Below are 26,078 nucleotides of genomic sequence, written 5' to 3' on the forward strand. Positions count from 1 at the left end.
ACCTAACCTAAATTTTTTTATTATAGAATTTGGACAAAACCCATTCTGCAGATTATAAAGCATGCAGTGGGTTAAGGCCTCTGAAAATATGCAATATAATAGAATTACAATTACAATCCAGTGGTCCTCAAAATGTAGGTCTTCTCAGTAACAACAAGGCTTCCCCTATTTCTCAGTCAGGGCCCTGATTCAGAAGAACTTGTGATAGTCCCCCTTTTCTTCATTTTGAGTCAAATTAATATACTATACTAAAGAAAAATGTCAAATTCATATGAAGGTGCTTAACCTTGGAGGACACTGGAGCAACAGTGTCATTAACAAGGAAAAACAACTCCAGAGTTACAGTGTTGGCATCTCTGACATTTCTCATTGATAGTTTGAGAAATTTCTTCACTAATGTGAAAACATAAAACCAGAGAGATTACAACATTCATACCCTGATCATGCACTCAATCTCTTCACAGAGACATTTAAAATAAAAAAGTTCTCAAGTGTGAAAGTTATATAAATTAGGTGTAGGTAAGAATCCCAAGTAAAATGTGAAGCTAAGTAATAAACCCAAGTCATTACAACTTTTCCACATAGATATACTTTTTGCCTTGAAGGTCTGTCTGGTATTAATTTACAACTGGAAAAAAATGCTTGAATAGCATAGTCACAAACCCAGAACAAATATTTCCAGTCAATCATATTTTCCCCTGCTTCTTATTTTTTATAGTAAGGGTCTTAGAAACAACATGGATTCCTGTCTCTTCATGAACCATCATCAAAATAAGACAATTGTTTTTCTCTTTTCTTTGCTCACCTCCCTGTCCTTGCCTGCATTTAGCTGAATGAAAGAAACTAGGGTTTTAATTTATACACAGGATATATTTTCTCAAGAGAAAGAAAAAGAGGTGGAAATTAAAAATAAGAGAGAAAGAAATTACAAATATGGACCATTTGGGGCACAGTCTACACTTTAGTGAAGGAGAAAGTGCATTGTCTGCACCTTATCTGAAATACTCTCTAGGACACCCTGAGATAACAGATCCTACAGGTGCTCCAGCCATGGAGTAGACCTATCAGTCATGTCTACTAACCCATTTTAGAAAAATTCTCTACCAGATGGGATGCATTAGCATAAGTTCATTACTTTCAGATGTGTTATTGAAGTTCACTGGTCAGTCTCCTCTTAACTCAGCAATGAGATTTCTCAAAGAGGGACTATGAAAGCATACACAATATTGCCCAAAGTAGCTTTGCTCTGCAGTCAAGGGCTGTCTCCACAGTCACAAGACATAAACCTGGAGACACTAAAATATTTTGTACTGTCATATCTGACTTCAGCATCAACAGATTAATTTTTCCCTGAATACTCTCTGGTTCCCTGGTTAGCAAGGTAATTGAGAACATTCAGCAGACAGTATTTATTGTTATGATATCTCCCACTAAATATTCTAGTATGACAGTAGACCTTTTCAGAAAACAAATCAATGCAACAACTAAATTTCATGACATTGAAAATAAAAAAATCCTTTTTTTACCTGCTTTCTTTGACTTGCTAATCATAATCATATAATATTATGTATAAAGGTGATTAAGCATAGGACTACTGTCAGACTCCAGATTCAGTGTACAGCTTTATTCAGTACATATTTCATCCTGTTTTCTTTCTTCTTATGTTCCTTCCATTCCTTGTTCTGATTCTTGCAGGTGTGTCCTGTCCAGTGAAATCCTAGAATCTTCTCATTTGGATTAGCTCATATGTAGAATCTTCAGGGTAGTAAAACCCAGGGTCTTGACTTCCCTCCTCTCTGCCTCTGTGGTGACAGAAAGATAGATAAATAAACTCATAAGACACCTTTCCATGACTCAGTTAATGGGATTAGATTAATTGCTTAGTTTTCATCATCACTCAGAGATCATGACAAAGGGTGATTGTCCCTGGCTCCTTTCCTTCTGCTAGAGGAAAGACAGGCTCCAGCATTTATTTCTTCCAGACTGGACTGGGATAGCACAGGGGACCAGCAACATATCACTTGCAATGGATAACTATCATTTTCATCATTCAGACACATGAATAACCTATGTGCACAGATTTAAAGATTAGATGAAATGAAAACGTTGCTGCTGTAGGCTTCAGTATCTTTCTTGCTGAACTGGATGATGGTGATGCTACTCTTACTGATGAGTCCACCGAGCAGACTATAATCCAGAAAGTCTAGAGGACTAGGGTGTGAAGCTTGGCCTAATATAGGATGAAGTTCAAATAGATGAGGCAAAGAATAATTTTAAATTTGCTGCAAGGAAACACACCAAGAGTGAGGAGAGTCCTTTTTTAGGTAAACCAGTTCACAGCAAATGGTCCCACAAGAAGTGTCTGTTATGGTGTGACTGGGATCCCTAGGCCATCTCCAAATAACTGATGCAACTCTAAGGAGAAAGTAGAGCTGAACAGATATATTGGTTTGGAGTTCAAGTGGAAGAGTTGTGGTAATGTGTCATAGAGTCCAGATGCTTATTAACTCCTGTCTCCACATCTCTCTCACCCAATATTAGCTTAGGCGTTTTATTACACAGAGGTGTATGTTTATCCTTCAGGGAATTTCTGCTCTGCTGGGGATACACATATGAGTAATTCCTTTCTATTCAGTACAAATGGGCTGGCAAGAAGCTGCAGAAAACTGCAAGAGTTTAATTAGTTGGTTTCATGATATTATTTTCAAAATATTTTCCCCAAGGCACATAGTTCTGTATTGCCGGCTGAAGCCTTATCCTTGGCTTCTGAGTATTCTGCTAAAGTGCCATGGATTCAGTTTGATGCCATCTTGCAAGACAAGCACTAATGAGACTTTGATGAACACTTGGACACACACTTAGATGAAAGCCCCACTAAAGAAAAACAGAGTTTTAGTTTGCTGCTAAAGAAAAACAGAGTTTTTATTTTCATTTGGCTGGCTTTGGATAAAACCTTTAGCATTGTCAAAAGCTGTGAGATATTTCACTTTAAAAATATGAAAATATGTCAGACACAGTCAATAAACATACTGATAATGTAATAAATAAAAATTGTTTGCTATAAACCATACTGGGATTCAAACAGCTAAACTTTATGAAAACAGTATAATGGTGAATAAATCTTCACTGACAAGTGTAATTTGAGGCAACAAAAATGATTGTAGCTTTTCTTTCATCTCAAAGCAATGGCTACCACCAGAGTTCTTCATTATCACTACTATATTTTATATAATAAATTACCTTTAAAATGGTTATTATATACATATATATATATTACTAAAAATTCTGATAGTCAACAGATTATGCAAGAGTAAGATATCACTCACTGGGAACATCCATAGTAGAAGCTTCTATCCTGAAGTTTGTGCTTTATCTTTATTGGCTGAATATTTAATTTGCTTTCTATCATGAGAAGAATAAATTCTATTTAAAAAAAAAAAAGGAAAGGAAAGGAAACATAGCCTCAAGAGCACTTGTGATAAAGAAAGAACTAGCCAAAAAATTGCCATATATTTCTACCTGCTGTTACATTGAGCTTATATTATTTGTGAACTGTGACTTGGACAGTGTGTATTCACAATGCTAAAGGGTGGCAGAAATTCTCACATCTCCTTGTGGCCATCTAGATATGAACAGGGTGTTAAAGGGGAAGATTTATAGATCTTTGAAATACCTCTCCTACACCCCAAAATCCACAAACCAGAAGGCTGAAAGGATGCTGGTGGAGAGTGGATAAGAGGGCTGGGGTGGTGTTGGTCTTTGTCCTCCACAAATGTGCTGTCCAAGACAGCTGGACTAGTTCAAGAGATTTCTAATTTACTTTTGGGACAGACTAATCAAACAGCTACATGCTTTCCACCTACAATGAGAGATATCTGCTGCAAAGGTTTCTGGCTGGTTCATGTTGTACTCTATCTCAGGAACAGGACTAAGTCTGTACAAACACCTACATAAATATTAGAGCTACTATCAACCAATTTGTATCACAGTAATGGCGTTGATTTTCACTGGAAATATACTGGCTATACGTCAGCTGGGTTGCAAATTAATTTCTTTGCTGAAGCGTAAGTATTTAGGGACAGGCTTCAGGAGAAGAAATGTGCAGAAGTAACATATAAGAAGAATTTTATAAAGGCTTTATCAGCTTCTGAAAGACATCACTGTAGGGAACAATTTTATGAAGGACAATTCTGTCTGCAAGGCCTACTGTTCTTGTCAACATCAGATACTAAATTCTTTTTCTTTCTTTTTTAAATTTAGAAATTGGCAACTCCTCCTCCAATTACATGCTTAGAAATGGTGTAATTCCAATGGAGCACAAACAACATATTTAGCCCCTGAAAAAGTAGAGAACTTTGGGAAAAAAATTACACATCTTAGGCTATCCCAGAGGAGTCTGTTTGACTATAGCCATTAACTGCTGCATTTATTTTCTCAAAGTAGGTGCAGGGACCTTACAGGGACATCTAGGAACTGCTTTTGCTGTACAATAGGACAATCAACAAGAAACTATCCCTCTATTAAAACACACTTTTTTGTTCTTGCTGCTTGCATTGAAATAGAATTCAGTTTTATCATGACAAATGGGAAAGATCCTACTGATCTTGGTGCCCTTTGAATCTGATCTATTAGGGCTAGGTCAATTCCAATTGACAATTTTTTCTCTGTTATTCTTGTGAAGTTTTGCTCCAGCAAACCTTGTGTCTCCTTGGACACTTCATTCCTTGCCTCCAAGTATTCTGTTCACCTTCTCCAACAGTGTCTTTTCAACATGAACTGTTTTCAGGTTCATTTTTCTCTTGAGCACTGCAGATGGAACAGGGTACCACAGTTAGATGACGTATAGAGTCCCTGTTGATTTCAGATTGCTTACAGATTTCTGCTAGTTCCTGTGGTTTGCTTCATGAATCATGCCAGCCTAATCTTTGATGCTATGAAAGAGCTCTGTGCCCTGGGGATGGCTTAGGAATAAAACCAAAAGCAAGATCTAGTGAATGGGCTCAGTATGGCAGAAGAGTATGATTTGCAAATAAAAAATATATATAATCCAAAATTAATTCACTTTAAGAAAGGATTTCTATTAGCTATACTGAATCATATTCCTATGTAATTGAAAGAGTCTCTTAATATAACTTCCCTCAGACCTGCTGGAACCTGTTTACAAAGTGAACTTCGGCTAAAATGCAGCTGGGACTGACAAGGAAACAGGCAGATCAAGCATAGTGTTCTTGGGCTTTCTTCCCACAGCAGTGTATTGTGGGGTGATGTCATTCTGATTTGCTACGGTGGATTTTTCTGAAGAAAAGACAAAATAGAAAAGGGTAGGGAGGCAAGAGGAAAGGATGACTGAACATGAGTGGCTATCTTAGGCCAGCCTTAGACCAGTCTAGACTAGAGGTTGGTAGGAAAGGAATTAAAAATAACAAGCATATGATTTTACTTTTCTTTGTATAGCCCTTTCAGCTTCAGATATTTGTTGACCAAGATGCTTCTTGCTTGTTGCATTGAAATAGAATTCAGTTTTATCATGACAAATGGGAAAGATCCTACTGATCTTGGTGCCCTTTGAATCTGATCTATTAGGGCTGGGTCAATTATTGTTAATTAGTGTTCTTATTATTGTATCTTTACATTCAATATAAAAAAAAAAAAGGAAGGCAGCAATGAGAGTGAAATAATAGCAAAGGTATTGCACAAATAATGACTTGAAAATTCACATGGTGCTCAGGAAACAAGGCTATGATGACCTTATTTTCTATTCTTATCTGACTTAATCAGAACACTTTTAGGGCAAAAAAATTAAAGTCAGGGCAGTATCCTGGAAAATCCTTGCAGACTGCTCTAGTTGAAGAGGTATGATATTTTGAATATGCAATAACCTCTTCTTAGGTTATAAATGCTGTCTCTCTGTACTTTTCATGCTCACCCTCCACCTCTCTTTTCTGATTTTGGCTGGAGTAGAGTTAATTTTCTTCACAGTGGTAAGTGTGGCAGGGGGAAGGTGGGGTTTGTGCTGAACTCAAGTTTGATAATATAGAGATGTTTTTGTTAATCTTGAGCAAAGATTGCACAGAATACCAGGTTTTTCTGCTTCTCATGCCACCCCACCAGTGAGGAGGCTGGGGATGTGCAAGAAATTTTGAGGGAACATAGCTATATCTAAATGTGATACTCTTTTGTAAAGGAGACGAAGGCAAACAGCACAGGCGAGGTCTTCAAAATTACAACTTCCCCTAAATTTGCACCTTAAGCCCAGGGACAATGCAGGGGAACCTCAACCATGGGACACTTTTCACATTGCTTCTGCAGCAGCTGTCTTCTCTTGAAGGTGCTCTGGCTGCATGATGTACCTCCAGGAAGTGAAATATAGAGAGACAACCCTATAGCTTCATATGGGGGGAAGACAACACTATAGTCTGCACTGTGGAATAGCTCAGGCCAGAATTTTCCCCCTTTTGGGCTTACTGAAGCTCATCCAAATCATAACTCAACCTCAGCATGTAGTGTGGACATGTGGCCACTTCCAGCACAAGCAAGGTTTGTTTGTGCCCAGGTGCAGCACAGAGATGGTGCACACACAGAATGGGTGCACACAGAGAATGAGTGCACAAGCATGGCTACAAGATTTTGCAAAGAGGTGGGTTTTGCCTTGTGTGTCTATGACAGCATTAAGCCTTTCCTCTTATGTTCTAAGTAAAAAACTAAATATTAACTTGACTTTGCTAAAATTATACTTAAAATATGAAGCTACATGCTGTAAAGTTTCATTAAAATGCATGCCAATATGCATTTGCTAAAGGAATGGCACATTTCTCGAAAACATGAAGCAGGATTTCCCTTTAGTTAGAATTACACAGAGAAACTTATTATTTTCCTGCCATTTTTCCCCCTTAATTTTTTTTCTTTTGCTAAGGAAAGCACTTGTGAAATCCTCATTCCTATCAGAGAAGTAGTCAATTCTCTTATTTCCAGGAAGGCAACACTATCTCTGAAACATCAGGTAATCAGCAGCTTGCAGCTTACTTTGGAATGTGGCACAAATGAGAACATCACTATATTGCAAAAATGACATAATGAAATAGCTCTTTATAACTGCTTATTATTCTGAGCAGAGCTTTCATTTTCTTCTATGGCATTTGTACATTTAAAAAATCCCACCAAAAGAGAAAAAAAGTCCAGTGAATTTTTATGTATTTATATGATACATTTGCAGGAAGCAGAACAAACTATGAAAGCCGTGATATGAGTGTGGATTGAAAGGAAGTAGCACAGAAGGGTGACATTTATTAATTTACAGATGGTATTACTCTAGCTGCCTGAAACCATAGTGATCTGGTAACAGACATGGAACTCCAAATGCCTGAAGCAACCCCAGATGTCACACCATACACTCCAGGGAATATAATTTAATAATAATTTATATGGTAAGTATAACACTTGTGAAATATGTCACTCAGCACCATCACTGTGCACATTCCCTGGTGAGTAATTTAAGAACATGTAATATTTCAGAGCTTTGAATCAGGAAAGAGATGATAATTAGATTCCTACTTTAAATCAGGTATAGGAAGGGGAAAGTTAATCAACTCAAAAAGATAATTTAGCAGATTTGGATTCTCTAATGACACTTCTTATTAGAATTAGGGCATAATTTGGGACACATATAAAGTTGCTAATTATTATTAAAATATTTTCAAACATGATGCAGGTTCAAAGGTGAAAAAAGTTTATGCAAATCTTGACAATAAAACCTGTCAGATGCTCCATAGCTTGGCGTAAGTATCTGTTCTGAGCAGCTATGGGTTTCATGTTAAAAACTGTAATTGGAAAATTTTCATTTGTGCCACCTGAATCCTGAACTGAATCCTATGGCTAAGGAAGAGGTCTGTGGGATTTTTTGAGAAGGAATACATTCTTTTTCTAATTATGTACTTCTGGTTGTGGTCCCTATAGTCTGTTAATCATCAGGAATAACAGCCTAATAGCTTTCCCTAGCAATAAGATTGAGGCAGAAATATCTTCTCTTCCTAACACTGTTTGGCGTGCTCCAAGTCAGTGGAAAGAACTGTATGACTGCAGCAGGGCTTAGAAAGCACTTTTTTAATCATCCAGAATAAAAACAAATACATTTAAGACAGGTCTTAAAAGGAGGACAATATTTTTTCAAAGTGAATATTCTAACCACTAGATTAAAGCGTGCACCCTACAGTGCATCTCAGCTTCTCCAGAGGAAGTAGGTTTGTTTGGTGAACAACAGGAAACTGAGGAAAATGCCTCAAAACTATAAAAAAGAAAAGGTCTTGATATAAACTTGTGAAAGAGAAGTCTGAGTTATGCCCATGTTAAACCTGAATGCTGCTGCATGCTGTAGTAATGTGCTTCTGTCTCTAGAGGACTTTCAGATTCCCAGGTCCTCAATTAGACAATAGAGCATTAAAGCTTGTGTACTTGTTCAAGCACGTGAAGGATCTACTGCTGCTGATTTTAAAATGCTTTGGATATCCCTTACCTCAGATCTATTTCACTTTACTTCAGACACCTAGAAGTTACATCAGCTAGTCCATTTTCTAGGCTTCCTCTGAAGTGAATGGGGAGAGCTGAGGATCTTCAGGGCACAATTTATCCTCCTTTTCTAGACACTAAGGACAACATGACTCACACATCTAAAGGTGCTCGCCTTTCACCGTTGACTACAGAGAAAGTCAAGATATTTAACTTTTCATCAGTTAGTGAGATAAAATCCACCCACGGTGTCTTCATTAAACATTGTCATTTAAAGAAAACATACAATCTGGGACCTTTGCATAGTCTCATTTAAGGTACAGAAGAGGAAAGGTTTTCACTGTGCATCATTTAATCTCATCTCTATATTCTTCTTTTGTATCTAAGAAAAGAGGAAGGTATTAAACAAAACAGTGCAAAGCCAAAATGTGTGCTTTTGACAAATACACAGCAGTACTTTTTCAAGGGTGTTGTTATAAAACAGAAAGTTTGCACCATCATTCAGTGAGGTAGTGATGGAAAAGCTCAATGCCATCCTTTTTCCTGTGAGTATTATATTCATGAATCAGTGTTCAAGTTAAGGGTCAAGGTGGTCTCCTTACTCTTTGAAAAGTTACAGACAAATACCAGAAGAGTGTCCCATTGTATAGCAAATGAGTTGCAGAGACCAGCTATGTTTAAATTCACTCCAGTGAAGTTTCATAAACAGGCTTTCTTGAAATAATCTTCAACACCCTTCAAATGTTACTGAACTGAGTAACCAGGAGAAGATAAACTTCCAGAAAAACAGAAAATCCAGCTAGACAAAGGACCAAGTCCAAATCTTAAAGCCCACAAAACCATCTAATAAATAAAAAAATCTGTTGTCTTCACCTTGATCATGTAAAAATGCCAGTGTACCCTCTTCATGCTAATGCAAAGTATCAAAATGATTTATTGCAGAATGAGAGTTTTATAATTTGCTTCACATAGAACAGACCTTCAGACTATGCCCATTCTTTGATAAAAACACTGTTTTCCAAGCTTTTCTTTCCTGCTCTGCTTTAGGTTATCTTTATTCTTTTACCCAGTTTGTGGATTGAGAAAAAGTGTCTCACATACCTAAAGCTGTATTTTGAGAAACAGGAAAACCTCTGCTAGTGCTGTATTTCAAAGGATCTACACTCATGTGCAAGATTGTTGTTATAAAATAAGATAAATAAGATATAAAATGTTGCTGTCCCCTTCTGCAGACTAAGGAAATAGACAAGTAAGTCAGGAGTATTCAGTATACCAAGAAAATCTCTGCTGGACATGCAGACCAGTTTTGTATCTGCTAAGTCAAATAATGTTCTTCTGAAGACTGAAAGAAAATCCAAACCTAAAGTTTTGCCATGCCATTGTTAAAGGGATTGGGTTAAGTAGGGAGCTGGAAGTAGTAAAACATGGCTTGCATCAATGCCATTTAGGAAATAGGTTGACACATGGGCAAAGAGAAATATCTCCATGGGGTTCTGGAGATTGATCTCTTAGGGAGGGGTAGAGCAGTCTAGACTGAGCTTTTTAGTCTTTTAATTTGGATATTGTAGGTACATTTTGTGTTTGTTACTGTGGTTTGTCTTATAATGATAAACTACTTTGCCATTAGGGTTATGCTCTCTGTGAGAAAAATTCTTTGATGTATTCAAAACTACTAAAGATGAGAGCCCATTTGTGGTTGTCAGAATTTAGCTTTGTTCCTTCTTTGCATCTGAGTGCTCAGATAATGATGTTTTTTCTGAGGCAGAGAAACCACAAGGTTAATTACATAAAAGTGGAAAATATTAAAAATAAAATTTGTTAGAGTTTAGTTTGACAGTTTTAGACCTTAAATGCTATTTACTTACAATCTCAAAGTATCAGTAATTTAATCGAATAATGTATATTGTTAGACTATTTTGCTCCTTTCATATATTTTTAAATCCCAATAACATATGTAGATATGTAGAATCCCAATAACATATGTAGATTTCATCATAGCAAATTAAGTACCAAGCAATATAAAGCTTTAGAGACAATTTCTTCATCACTATCTACAGGATCATTATAAAAAAAAAAAAAACAAACAACATAAAGTTGGTTTCAAGTATTGATTTTGCAAGTCAAACCATGAAGCAGATATATTTGAGACAAAAAATACCTAATATTCCCCTTTCATTAGATTTCATCGCTATTAAACTCCTCAGGATGACTTGCTAATGTTTCTTTATGGTATCAAGTCTCTGTAATAAGAAATAATTTGTTACTCAAATTTCTGATGCTTTTAGCTGAAATGCAAGTTTGTTTTGTTTCCATGCATAAGTATATATTTTGAAAAACCAGAATCACAGCAAAATAGTAACTCAGAATGTTTATCTAGTGTATATTTACATATACAATGCAATCTCCAAAGCAATATGTAATGCATTTATTTTATCATGCCTTTAAATCAAATGTAGTCCAAATGGCAACTTTATCCATGAACCATATCTAAATCCAAGTTATTATTCTGGAGTTTTCAAACAAAATCCCCAGCACTGGTGATTTCCTGGACAAGATGATGGTTCAACTACAGCGTTTCTGGGAAGTACTTCAAAACAACCCCATTTGAGCATAATTAATGTACTCCCAATGCACATTCAGTTTACCCTCATCCAAAAAGCATCCCATGTGTATGCTACAAGACTGCACATCAATCTGACCAAAAATCCATCAATGGGAGGGAGATTCATTTCCAGAACTGCACTTCTGACTCAATGCAGGACCCAGCAGTGGATGGCAATGTGGGCAGCCTCTACATGTCTAATACAAACTCATTCATCTTCCACTTATGTTTGATTTTAGGCTGGAATTTAGAGGTCTGAGGAAATCAAAGGTACTCTTCAGTCACATTTTAAATTTTAGCCCTTCCCTTCTCCCCAAGCAGGACACTGTCACCTCTAATATTTAAGGGCTAGAGTAAACCTACAGGTTTCCTTCATTTTTTCTGCTATAGATATGAACATTTGAGAGTGGTACTGCTCTGGGAAAACCACCGGGGTTTCAGCATTGGACTAGAAAATGGTTTAACTTTCCTTCTTTTCAGAAGCCCTCCACTCCACAATCACTTCTGATATAACATTTTATTTAGTCACAAGATTCATCTGAACTAGAAATTAAGCTAAAACTACTTCTATATGTAACTCTCACTGTAAAATGTGTGCTTGAGTCCACATATCTTTATTTTATTTATTTTATTTTATGGATTTTATTTAATTAACATACATAATAACATTATGATTATGTTTAACATTATGATTAATAACATCTTGATTATGTTATATATGAATGATTTACTTAGTGCAACAAACAGATTTGCCTCAGCACTGATTTCCCAGCTTTGTTCTAATGAAGAATATTTTTATTGTCAAAAAGGTGGAATGGAACCACAAATCCATGAGATATGAGTGCAATCAATGTTGTTAACTGCTGCTTTAGCCAGTGATCTTTATTAGGCACATATCTCCTACTGAAGATTCACTGAACTCAAGACTCTGGTACATGAACACTGATCTGCCACTGCTTCCATCACAAAGGTTTTGTGCTCAAGTTGTAGGTCCTGTTTTGTTTGGTTTATGACTAAAAGGTTGCCTTCAGGGAAAGCAAAAAATCCACTGAACACTCAAGAATAATCTTGCAAAATGTTCTCTTGCACTAGCACATTCTCAGTTTACAGGATCTGAAGCTTTCCTTCAACTAACAATATTTAGTTCCAGAAAAAATTGAGTTCAGGTGGGTTTTCTTAAACACTGGACAGCCAGAATCTGTAGTCTTCTGCTCCTTCCCAAAAATTAGTTTTAAATTATTTATTCCTGCACTCAAGGAAAAAAATCTCCATCATAGAGCTACGATGAAAAATACAGTAGTAAAAAGACACTAAATACACTCACTTCTAATATTTAGAAGAATTGTACTTCTGGCACAATGCCGTTCCAAGGACATGAGGTCACAAAGAACCGAACAATAAATACTAGATGAGAAGACACTGGCTTTTTTCTGCTGTTAAGTCAGCTTGATTCCAACCTTTTGGTTTTCTTTCATGAGTAAGTGAGAAAAGATTACACTGATTGCACTTCTGCTTTGCAGAAGTCTTACACCAAAAAAACCCCCAAACTGAAAAACCAGAACCACCACCACCAAAACTCAAAACCCCCACAACCAACCAACCAACCAACCAACCAACCAAACAAACAAACAAACAAACAAAAGTACATTTGGAGTTGCTTAATTGCTTTTCCCTAAAGACATCTGCCTTGCTCTGACTTCACAAAGCTAATATCAATGGTGAAATTAAGAGAAGGAAAGACATATACAGTTTTTCTGTGTGTTCTTTGCTTAGGCTTTGAATCAGATATATTAATGAAAACTGAAACTGAGCTTCCACCAAAATGAGGTGACTAATAAATGAGGAAATTGCAAGTTCTTCAGTAACGAGTTGTTACCAAAGTTGTAAATCTGACTGTTGAGAAACATTAACTACAAGCATTCCACCTTCTAACAGGTAAGAGCGTCCAAAGCAGCAGAGAAAGCAGCCTTAGAAAGAAGTCCTTACACATGTACAGGCCATCTTTTCATGCTGAAGGGAATCCAATGCATGCTGCAGCACACTTATTCATAAAGTTGGAGGGGTAAAGTTGGAGGTTCCCGAGTGCAAAGCTAGCCTTCCAACACTTGACTCATTTATATGTGTGGAGAAATGGAATCCTATTACTGTGATATTAAATATTTATGGGCACTTTCAAAGATTGAAAATTTTTAGTTGAGGCAAACACATGACTCACCCTTTTGCTTGAGATTTCTTAATAGTTTTCTGCTGCTTTAACATTATCACATGTACAACATTTTGCAGACAATCTCTGTGCACTCCTGTGGATAAATATACATAATATTCACAGCAAATATTCACAGTATGGAAATATTTACTTCTTGATTTGGTTTGCTTCAATTCTTTGCAAGATGTTGCTGATGTTTCTGGAAATTTTTAGCAGCATTTTCTCCTTTGTGCTTCTTTCTGACAACAGCTGAGTCAATGGTCATACACTTTGTTGAGACATGAGCTAGCTTTTATGATTTTTCCATTACATTTATTTTCACTTTAAAAGAGTATTTCTTCAAAAAGTTAAAGTCATCCCCTCCTGACTTGACAGTATACCCCAGAAGGCTTCTACATGGAGCTAAGAAATCTGAGTATTTCTGAAATACTGAGGAAGCCTTGCCAGTTCTTACCCCCTGACTCTGTCACAAACATATTTAACTTTTGTTAAAACATAAACCTCTTGCTTGTAACACTGCAAAGTACTGATCCAGAAGGTTCTCCTTTCTCATCTGAATAATTTATTCATTTTTCTAGCTTAACAATTCATTTCAGAAAAAAAATATGGCAAAACTAAGCGACATGTATGTATAATACTGACTTGTTATGCATGAGTTTAAAATATAGCTTTAAACATTTTTCATAAAGATATACAATCAAGCATCCTTCTAAGACAGTGAAGACTGAGTTGAAGACCTTCAGATATTATAAAATTCATCCAGAGATTCTATCTATTATAGATGGAACACTCCTGTATGGAACACTTTCCTAAGTTTTTTCTAGGGTTTAACTGTCCTTTAAATTAGAAATGTATCTTATTTTAAATAAGCCTATTGCTTCTTACCCTGTTCCCCATGGATAATGAAGAATGGGTTGTTTCTCTTTTTGCAGCATCCATTTATAGAATTAAAGACTACGGTATGTTCTACCTTAGTTTTGTTCTGAACCGTTTAATATTTTTGAGTATTTTCCTTTGGTAAGTTGTAACACTTTAGATCATTCACCTTTGAAGTATCTGTACAATATTGTGATTATCTTGAATGACAGAACTGAAAATCAGACAAGGATACAGCTGAGACATGACTCTTATGCAAGGATTCAAATATCCAATATGTGGCACTTCCATTTAAACATCAGAATATATACAATTTATGCTTTTATTTCAGTCATGCTTTGGACTCCATTTCTCCTACTCTGCTGGAGTCCTTTCCTTGAGGTTCTGGCTGAGGTCCCTGGAGTTGCTTCAGGCTGTTGCAGTAGACCCACAATGGGAGTTATGGAGAAGTAGAAACTTCTACGAAACATAACAGGCAGTTTTCTTTTAGGCTTTTTACCCAGTGACTAGTAACTGAGAAAGAGGCCCTGAAGGTCATTGCTACACACTAACAATGAAGTTTCTTCTTCCAAAGATATAATCACAAAATATTAGAGTTTTCTTTTAAAGCTTGGTTTGTGCTACCAAAAATCATGTAAAAAATAAAATTATATTGCAAAATTATATTAGCCTTCCCAATCTATGAACACGTTCTTACCTATGAACACGAACGGAATGTCATCTTGAATAATTTTTCATACATCATAAAGAAAATAATTGTATTAATTTTTTTTTCAGGAAAGAGTTAAATCCAACATCATTATGGGTATCCATCTTTTAGAATGTGGCTAAACTTTTCTTCTGCTGAGTCTCTGAGTCATTCTCTTCATAAAGCACCTGTGGTCATTTCATCATGTGTTAAATTTCAAATTATTTTCTGCAGTCCAATGTAGAACTTTTTTTAGTTTCTTCATATGCTTCTATAATTAGGTTAAATTTGGATGATTCATGATGTTAAATGATCCTCAAGGCCATGCTTCCAAATTCTTCAGTAGTACCTCATTAAATGCAAACCAATAAAATGCAACAGCTATTGTGCATAAACTGTCTCAAGGTCTTTTGAATCTTCCTGCACATCCTAGCACAACACTGGCCTGGATAGACAACTCTATCTCCTCAGTTTGTATGGAGCATACTGAAAAAACACTTTACCTACAAATAAAAAATTAAGATCACAAAGGAGAAAGCAGAGGAGTGAAAACACACATACAAGCAGTAAAGCATCAAAAAAACATGAGTTACAGAAATTTGGGGTTACATCCTCCACTTTTGGACAAGCTGCTGGGCTGGAATCATGTTTATACTACCTGTTTGTGTGCAAGATTCTATCAAAAACAGAAGTAAGGATTTGTCTATGGAGCCATGTGACATAGCCATTAACATCCAAGCTGTATTTTTTGACAGTTGCAAAGATATATTATAGAGGTCAATAGTCTGTAGGAAGTCCAGGAAAGCCTTATCATCCACTGCCACAAGAAAAATGAAATACTTTCACACTACAGCATCCTCCAACATAGTGCAAATCAATTATATCCATATCAGAAGCCACAACAGCTGGCTGGGTTGTAGCAGGGGAGTCCAAGCTGCCTTTAAAAGGGTTTGTGACCAAAGGGTTCTGTGGTCCAGAATGTGCCTGCAGTAGTTGAGGAGGTTTGGGATTCAGATCAACAGGTGAAACTTTAGAAAAGAGCCTGCAGCACCTCTTCCCCAGGGTGTCCTCATCTGGCACTGACACGACAAAGCAGAAAGGGGAGCAGGGGCTGTGTGACAACAGCTCTGTAAACAAACTTTCCTCTGCTGCACATAGATATCACTCTTTTTCCTTTCAAAGCATGGAAGACAAAATACTGTCAATCCTCATGGCCATGCCCCTGTTAATTCAGCTTTACCTCCTTTCAAAACATGGTCTGCATACTTTCCAGGATGTATATTGTGCTTGTAATCTGTAAATATGTATTTTTTACTCACCATCTCACAGCTGGAGCAATGCTGGTTTTTCCTGTGGGATGGACTTATTTAAAAACAGCCCATGAACATGTACATTAATGTCTATACAGCCACCTTTATGTGCCCTCTCCTGCGAATGAAGAAGAATCATGAACCCATCATCCTGTAAATTTATTTTTCCCTTCCTGATGAGTGCTTCCAAGGATGTAGAATAGCCCTGGGGAAGTCCCTGGACTTGTGAAGGCTTTCAGGGCACTGTTACAGAGACTCACCAAAAGAGTGCCATATGCTCCATGTCTTCCTAGTCACAACCCACAACCATTGGAACACAAAAAAAAATCTTTATTCTTTATTTATTGCATTGTGTTTTGAAGTACTTGAAAGGAAAAAAATGAAAAACTTTTTTTTTGAGATACAGAGCAGCTCTTCCACATACCTTTAAATTTGTAAAGCAGGTCTGAAATACAGATGCAGTAGAACCCCTACTCTTGGCATTGCAAAAGAAAAGGAAAGAGGTTCAGAAAATACCAGTTGCAGAATATCATTCTGGTTTTGTTTTCCCTCAGCCCAATATGGAGACCCAATTTTTTCCCCAAGATAGCTGAGTACAATTGCAATGTGTCATGTACAGCAAACACTTGTTTAGTGCACACACACGGATCACTGAGCTGACGCGGGAGGTTTTCACTCTCGCTTCAGTGAGGTGGCTGAAGTGTAATGTACCTTTCCAGTAAACTAAATTACACTGCTCTACCAGTGATTCCAATGTAACTCCAGCATCAAATGCACTCTTTTCTAAACCATCCACAAAACTGAAATTTGTGTGCACTTGGCTGGCTCACTCTTCAATCGTGGAAATGTACTTTCCTTGCCTTGACAAATGTAAGCTGATCTTGCTGTTATCCATTTAGAACATTTACAGTCCACTTCACTGGCCATGTCTTCTCCTACTTTTAATTTTATCCTACTTGTCAGGGATATTTCTTTCTAGCTTCCACTGCCATGTGGCACCTAAACCCATCTAATGTTGAAGAGGAATTAGAGTATTTTATGTCAGTTAGCAACAGATGCTCTCAGCCATATCTTTGCATTCTTCTTGCTTTTTTAGCATCTCATAAGCTACTGCTTTCCCCGTAGGACCAGGGCCACAGGTTGAAGTTCTGTGATGATGTTTCTCTCTGTTCTGGGACACATGACAACTGTCACTACCAGTTAACAGTGACATGTGAGGAAGCAAAGACCACCCTGGAGAGTTGCAGCAGCACTCACTTAAGGTTTTGTGTGCTTGATTCACTTGGGGTGTATTGTGGTTGCCATAGGTGTACCAGCATTTCCATGATTATTTTTAAAAGGTTATAAAATGAATTCAGAAACTTCTTAATGGTGACATGTGGTTGTAGCCAGGAAACATTTTTTTTTCCCCAGTGAAGTTTTTCTTTTAGTGGACATTTTAAGTGACATAAAAGTAAGATCAATTACTATGCTATATTGGCCTTGGACATTTTCAGATTTTTGATGGCTTTAAACTGAAAATCATTGTCTTTGGCAAGTGATTAATTAATTATATTTGAAAATTAAATCTGTCAAGATAATGAAGTACAAAATTAACTGCTGAACATAAAGAATATTACTCGATGCAATTTTTATAATATTTAAAATTCTGGATGATAGAATAATTTCAGAACACAAGCTAAGTTACAAGGGAGCTATTTTCCTTAAGTAAAAGAAAAATTAGGAATTTTCGCCATTGTTAAACTACCATCCAGTGGTCTGATTAGAACACTGTTGCATGCTAACCCTGAGAAGACAGCTAAACCCCACAAAACCACTAGCCCATTCCTCTACATCAGGATGGGAGAGAGAATCTCAGGTGTAAAAGTGAGAAGACTTGTGGGTTGAGATGACAGTTTGATAGGTAAAGCCAAGCCATGCAGAAGCAAAGTAAAACAAGGAAAGCCAGGCTCCATCATGCATTAGCAGTGCCTTAGGAAGACAAACACCATCAGTCTGAATTGTCCATCTTCCTCCTCTTTCTCCCAGATTTTATCTCTGAATACACACGGCACCGGATATTCATTAGTCAATGTCTCTTGTCTCATCAGCGTCCTCTCCCAAGCTCTTGTGCATTCCCAGCCTGCTGGCTGGTGGGATGGAGTGAGAAACAGAGAAACCCTTGATGCAGAGTAATCACTGCTCAGCAACAACTAAAACATCAGTACTGTTTTGGTCACCAGTCCAAAATATAATACTGTACATAAACTACTATGAATAAAATCATCTTATCTAAAAGCTGTACAAACATTAAAAGTGTCTGTAAATTTGAATAAAAATAAAAGGAGAATAAGGGAAAGGGAAGCCTGATGACTAAGAAGTTTCCTTTCTTCTTCCATTGCTATGTGGCATCTTTCACCTAAAAGAACTTGGATGCATAGAAGTAGTTTTCATATCTAGCAACAGAATTCAAGTCAGTCATGATTTGTATGTGCATATTTCTCCCCCTAGATTAAAGCAGAGCTAAGGAAGTAATTAACAAAAAACTTCTAGATGACTTGCTAGGGCTGCCTGCTCCAGCTACTCTGGTGGATGTCTATCTAACTATTCCCTGGTAATATTTTTCATGAAAATGCTTTAGTCCTTTGATTAATTTCAACTTGTTATCTTTTTATATAACTTTAAAAAATAAAAATACATATTTCCTAATGGATTTTCCTGTCTCCATGTAATGTGCCACCATTTTATTTATTTGCTGCTATCATTCTTTCCCAGTCTTACCCAAAATGACAGAAACCAGTGATTAAAGAGTTGCACTGTTGGATAGCTATGTGTCTTAGAAGAGATAGATCAAGAGCTAACAGCCATCCTTTTTCTATTACTTACTAAGCTGAGGTGAACACCTTAAATGCAGACATCTGAAATTCAGAAATTCAAAATGGGTCACAGGAGGTAGAAAATTGTAATAAAGCTTGATGTGTATCTGATTTGAATCTTTCCTATCCACAGAGAAAGAGAAACCAAGGGACAATTATCTCAGAATGCCTTTATTATTTTGATGTGGGACAAGACAATTTGGTGATCTTTTTCTTACATTCAGCCTTAAGAAACCACAAACAGAGGAACCTATTTACTTAGCTTGTTTTGAGTGAAAAGAAGGAGCTATTTATTTCTAATCAGTCTCTACAGAGATCAAGGATAGACTAATTAACTTTAGCTCAATCTACAAATCACACTGGTAGTCAGTACCCCACAGAAAAACACTTCCCCACTACAGTGGCAAATTGGTAAATAGTCATCTCTCTATACTCCTTTCATTTGCCACTCTCTTCTCTATTTTTGGGTAGGGATGAAGATAAACCTTTTATTTCCCATCAGAAAAGGGACACGTCAGTCAGAACTGATTGGTAGTATCTTAGTTTTGGATACATAAGGAAGAAATTTGAAAAGAGCCTTTTTGACTGTCTGGATAGTTACTGAGACTCCAGATGTAATAAAGAGTGCCAGTGTGATGGTGACTAACTGATGATGCTTTCCAATATAAGTTACAGAAACAATGCAGCATTGTTTCTGTACTTTTAAAATGAAAATATTCTCTTGTTGAAATCAACGGAAGTCACACACTTAACATTCTGCTCAGATATCCTGTTCCCCTGAGTCATCTAGCTATCACTGCTAAGCATTTCACATTATTAATTCTTTATTCAAAGACAAAACATATACTTGACAAGTATATGTTTCAATATATTTCATTATAAATATTTATAGGCATTTATAAAAAGTGCACATTATCTGCCATATTTTTCAACATATTTAACAGAATATGTATTTCACTATCTTACAAATATATTACCATATGTTTTATTTCTGCCAACATTCAAATACTCTTCCTACAGAATAGATTCTTTTTGCAAGTGGATTAATAAGAAAATTCTTCTTTTTAATAACTCTGATTCATTATGTTTCTGTTATCTATTTCTTTATACCTGTCATCCTCCCCTATTACTTACTAACTTGATATGGTAACTAAAGCTTTGAAAAATGCTCAAATTTGGAATTGCATCCAACATTTTTTGAATACAAAAATGTATTTATCTTTATGGAACTTACATAGCTGTAGAAGTGTCTAACACCCCATACAACTCAACATATATAGTGAAGCATGAAACAGGGCCATTTTTACAAAAGCAGACATGTCTGTAATAATTGATACAGAAAACGTTAAAAATCAGCTTCATTTTAAATCCCAGATTTTACTCACCTGGAACCCTCTGAAAAATGTTAATCCAGTGGAGACGAAAGGTGGTACCTGTTCATAAAACTTTGCTTTAATAAGATTTTATTGTTGGGATTCAAGACTACTCTAGACAGGAACTTGGTACTCATGATAAATCCTAATGAAGTATTCTTGTCTCACTGGAGCAGAAGTTATGAAGATTATGCCAAACATCCTCTGTCAACTAGCAGAAAAATACAAGAAGGCTTCCAGGTTTTTTATACTTTGTATATGTAAAGTTGATAGGATCATCTCTTAGCCAGGGTGCAACTGGTATTCAGAGTAGGCTGGATACAGCACAACTGTCATTTCATCTGTGCACCCTCAGGTTTCAGTAGACCCCATCATATTTGTCATAAATCAAAACATCTTTTTTTCCACAGTATTTCAGAGAAGACTTTCATTATAATCTGAAGTATTTTTATTTTCTTCCAAGTTACAGTTTTTCCTGATAATTTCACAATGAAGTATTACTAAAATAACCTATTTTCTGAAGGCATGTCTGTAGTAGAAAACCAAGGATGCCAGTGTGCAGGAAAACAAAAAAAAAGATTACAGAAATTCATCCCAAGTGGTGGGTCATCACTTTTGTTAGCGTTGATGAAATGAAGAGAAATCTGTTTGAAATTTTTAATTTTCCCATTCAGGAATCTAAATGCCCTTTTGCCATGTAATGAACCCCCTGACAGTCAGTGTATGAATCATTCTGTAATGAATCTCACACCCCTTGCTATGAGGAGGAATGAGAAGACAGATGAAAATGCACAATGCAGGTTTAAATCCTTGACATGATTCTGGGCTGTTTTTTTCTAATGAGCCATGCAAGGGTTTTCTTGTTTCCTACCTCTGAAGAACTTGTGGAGCTCATGGGTTTGGTCATATCCCACCTTCACATCTAATGGCCAGAGCAAATGGAGACTATTTACTCCTCAGGCTCACACATGTCCTTATGAAATGTGTGAGAAGGATGTGGGATCAAGGGACATACTCCTCGCCTCTTCAGATCTAAACACTCTTGTGTGCTTGTTCCTTGATTGATTCAATCACTGTCTTCACACTGCTTTGATTAAGGATATAATCTAATCTGTTTCTAAAGTGAGTTTCTTAGTCATGCCCAGTCAGTGAGCTATTGAGGTAGACTACTCCAAGAAGGTGTTCATTTAAAGTAGAAGAAACATTTTCTTCTGGTTGTAAGAAGGATCTGTGAAGAAGGTGGATGGTGTTGCTTTTTTATTATCTTTCACTTAATCATGGACCAAATAATAAGCATTAAAGATATAATATCTTAAGTGTCTGGATAAAACAAGTGTCACAGTTAGGAGAGAGAAAAATTCCTCAGTTCTGATTAGACCAAGGGAAGCATACATGGTATGATGCAGTCTGATGCATTGAATTCTTCAGGGATGTGCAAATAATTCAATGTTATGTTCAAAAAGAAGTGTCAGCAAACACATTGTTGTCTTTTGTATTAGGCATAGGCATTTCAGGCTGAAATACGTCTTACCTGTGTCTCATCCTGACAGTTATTAGGTGAGAACAATGTGAACTGAACTTTTACTGGTTTTATTCAGAGGCACAGGAAATCAGAAAGCATTCCCAGTTCTTGTCCTAGGTGTCCTTTGACTAATTAGAAGCTTGCAAGGATGCAGCAGATGAGTTCTTTCAGTCAGTAATCAGTAAGCAGTTTACCAATACTCAGAAGTAGTAAGTCAGCAGGAAAAATATGTCTCCCATCAAAATTCTTTCCAATTTGTCACTGTTAGGATTAAAGAAAGGGGCAGCTTGGGAAAAAAATTCATGTCTAAAACTTTCAGTGGGGATATTTAGAGTGTAATGTCAGGTGTCTCTTTTTCTGCATTTAATGGGATATGGGTCAGATAGCCTACTTTTAATTTGATGTAGGTCTAGGATATGTTTATAAATATTGTTTCAATGGAATAACTTAGCAATTACCAATACACCATTGTCTGTAAAATACTCCACAGCAGTGTTGCAACACTTTTTGTACATTTCTTTCATATTCTTTAGTAAGGTATTGCACCAGAGCTCTTTTCAAACTGTTTGTATCTTGCTGAGGATACATGCAAAGAAGTATATTAATTGGGAATGCTTTCTTGTGATCTATCTATATTATAATATTCAATGGACACATGCATTTCTAGGTATATTACTGCATATGTTAATACATAATAATAATACAATATATAATACAGTGTCTTGCTAGTTTGGAAGCTATACAATAATCTTTTGTGATCACATTAGGACAAACAGCTGGACACAGTATATGGAGCTATGTTTTCCAGTTGTGGGACAAGAACCTCTGCAAAAAACCAACATTTTTTCTGTCAACACTAGGTTGACACAAGATTAAAAAAAAATTAAGAGTTTTTCTGCTGTATAGGTTTATAAAGAAGACGTGGCAACAGAAAATGGGTCTTGTTCCTCCTGAATACTACCCAGCAAACAAGTAGAGATATAACTTGAATATGTTAGTACAAAAGAAATGAAATAAGCATTGACATATCCCCTTTCTGCTAAACTCTTTTGATAGCATCACCTAATTATCTTCTTTTATTCCCATTCTGTCTCTTTACTCTTCACATCATCTGGCAGAATGGATAGTAAATACCTTAAAGAAAGGACAGGAGTTTTTAAAAAAGCTGTGCATGTACCTCAGTTCTGAGTTGATATTCTTGGGCACTATCATAAACACTTAATAAGGACAACATTTATCAAAGAATTGATGTAAAGGTGACCTATTTTAAAATGAATAATTCTCTAGCATGTATTCATCCTGAGGGTTTGTCCCCTTGCATCTCTTTGCTGTTCCCTTAGCCTGGTTTCCATATTCTATATATTCCCTTTTTACTGAAGCATTTAAGATTAAGAAAAAAAAAGTTCCACTACGTTAGTTGGTATAAAATTTATAATTATAGAAATACACATCAGACATTGCAATGTTTATTTTCTAGGAATAGAGATGAGCACATAAGTATTTTTCCTGTCCTATGTATCTAACATTCAAATAGCCTGTTATGCATAATCTCATAACTAATTAATTTTCTTTTATTTCATTTCATTCAAAATTCCTATTAGTTTATCAATTATGTATTTCATGTTTCCAAGATATTTTGGAATCCTTCTTGAAGTAGACTTGGCACTGTTAGGTCTCTGCAGTTGGACTCAGAGATCTTTAAGGTTTCTTCCAACCAAAATAATTCTATGATTCTATCATTTCTTCAAGTTCTTAAGACTTCTCTAATTTTTGGTTCTAGTGACATGCTGATAGTCTAGGTTAGCACATTGCCCTCACAGACATCTGTCTAGATAACTGATCTTTCATCAGCTTCCATAAAATCACTGAATCATATAATTGTCTAAAAACAACTCACTGGTGTGAACAGAAATGGCTTTGAATCAAAACCAGTTTCCTCATTCAAGTCCATCCAAGAAACCATTTGATTAATTCTTAGAAATTTTCAAATTCAAATGGCTGCTAAGAGCTTGACTTCTTACTGGGAATAAAACTTTCCTTAAAAGTCTGAACCTGGTATTTAGACAAAAATTGTGTTCATGACATTATGTTGTACAGAGCCAGACTGAGAAGAAATATCTTCTGATCAGTTTGCAATCCCTCTTACTGAAATTGATCAAAGGATAGAAGCAGGATTCCTTAAATGTCCCTGGATATGGCACTTAGTCAAATTAATAACTGAAGTAATAGGAAAATACGAAGAGAAATTTTTAAAAAATCTATTATCTTTTGATTTGTGGTATAAACTAAAGATTTTGTTTTATGGTTTTGATAAAGACTTTCCTATATAAACACTACACGAGAGTAAGCTTCCTTTGAGAAATCATGACCACCAGTGTTGAGAGACTGAGAAGATGGACAGTACAGCAGTTTTTTCTCAGATTTGGTGTTCAAAAATGTTTTAATTTTAGAGAAATACAGAATTTTAAAATGTTGCATGCAGTAGGACATAGATGAATTAAATAATTTTCCTTGGGGATGTTAGAGTCGGGAAGCCAGAAATCAGCCTCCACATCCTTCCTGTATATCTTCTTTCCCTTCCACCCCACTCTGCTCTCTCCCCATCTGCTCCATCTGAAGTTGTCTCAAGGATAATTTCCTGATATTCACTAGCAAGGAGAATGTTTTTAAAATAACATCTTTCTACACATATCATGTGCACCTCACATGATCCATCCTACTTCAAAAGTACTCTTCCTTGACAGCAAGTTACTCTTGCTCTTGGTTGGTTACAGAACCAACACAACTGAGAGCAGACGTAGAGAACCTTTGAGGCAGGGGTGTAATACAGGAGCAGGATATGTGAGCAGGGAATTATAACAGTGGTGTTAGTACAGTAAAAAGCCTGTGCTTGCTTATACTGGCCTAGAATTTCCTGTTCAGGTGTCTAATACACTCTACAATTAAATTCCTTTTTTATTTATAAATATAATAAGAAATTATAATAGTGACTGGTCTGTATTTTACTGCTGTTATTAAAATGATTGTGCAGAAACAGAATATGGAATAGGAAGCAATCAAGGAGAGCAATGAAAAGACTGCTGAATAGAAAGGGCAAGTTCTTTCACAGCACTGAAACTTTCCATGAAAACACAGGGTGACATATCTCTGAGGCCATCACCTGAGACACTAACCTAAAAACTCAATCACTACAATCAAGACCTTGGTCTGTCTAACATGAGAAACATAAAATCTCATTTATGATACTTTCCTATCTATTGGAATCCCTCATATGAATTATCCTCTTTTCAGGAGGAAGAAGGTTTATTGGTGCCATATTGCTATTGCACTCTGAAATTATGCTCATATATTCTTCATTTCCATCAAAAGAAATAACTATAGCAAATTAAAGTTGCTATTAAATTGAAAAAAAAAGAAAACAAAAGAAAATAAAACAGTAAAAGAAAAAATCTGTTGTCAGTATTAACTATCTACTTTTCTCTTCTTAAATAATTTTAATTTGCATATTCATAGTGGGATTATGATGTTGCCAGCCATTCTACTTGATCATAATATTCTCTTAATATTTTTATTTATTTTTCTATTAATAATCTGTGTAACATCCAACATGTGAAATTGGCTGAGATATGAAAGTCCCTGTAGCCTCAGATACTAAAGCTGAGAACTAGGCCAAATATTTCAATATTTCAACAAAATTCTGTGTCTAGATGAAATAATAGACTTCAAAAAATTAATGTACATCGAAACTATGTTGATCCAAGGTTTCTGATAGTACCTAATTAAGTAGACCACTCCTACACTCCTACATATTCTTGAAATAGTCTTCTCAAGGTTCTAATTAATAAGAGCAAATCTCCTCTGACATATGTGGAAGCATTTAAAAAAATATGTTTCCATCTTCCCATAAGACTTGAGCATTATGGCTAACTCATTTCACCCAAAAAAGACAATTAAATGTAGGTCTGAAAGAGGTGTTTTTCTATTTCATTATCAACATATTGTTAGCAAACGCTGCGTTAGATTCTGATATACTTGTGTAAGAGGAACAATGTATGTAATTTATGCTGTATTTGAAAAAAACCCATTCTGAATTGAAACAAAACACTCTGGTGGATAAAGGTATCTCCTATCAGAGTCAGAACAT

General features: G+C 36.0%; 1 long non-coding RNA gene across 1 annotated transcript in view; it reads right to left on the reverse strand.

The window, feature by feature from the left end:
* Positions 1-26,078, reverse strand: part of LOC110482340 (uncharacterized) — a 48,176-nt gene that overhangs the window by 9,118 nt on the left and 12,980 nt on the right. The window contains exon 2 of the long non-coding RNA XR_002467401.3: positions 1,527-1,802. This is a non-coding gene — a long non-coding RNA (uncharacterized LOC110482340). The remainder of the gene's footprint in view (positions 1-1,526; positions 1,803-26,078) is intronic.

Source organism: Lonchura striata, chromosome 2 (assembly GCF_050655825.1).
Source record: "Lonchura striata isolate lonStrDom1 chromosome 2, ASM5065582v1, whole genome shotgun sequence".
NCBI classification, from domain to species: Eukaryota; Metazoa; Chordata; class Aves; order Passeriformes; family Estrildidae; genus Lonchura; species Lonchura striata.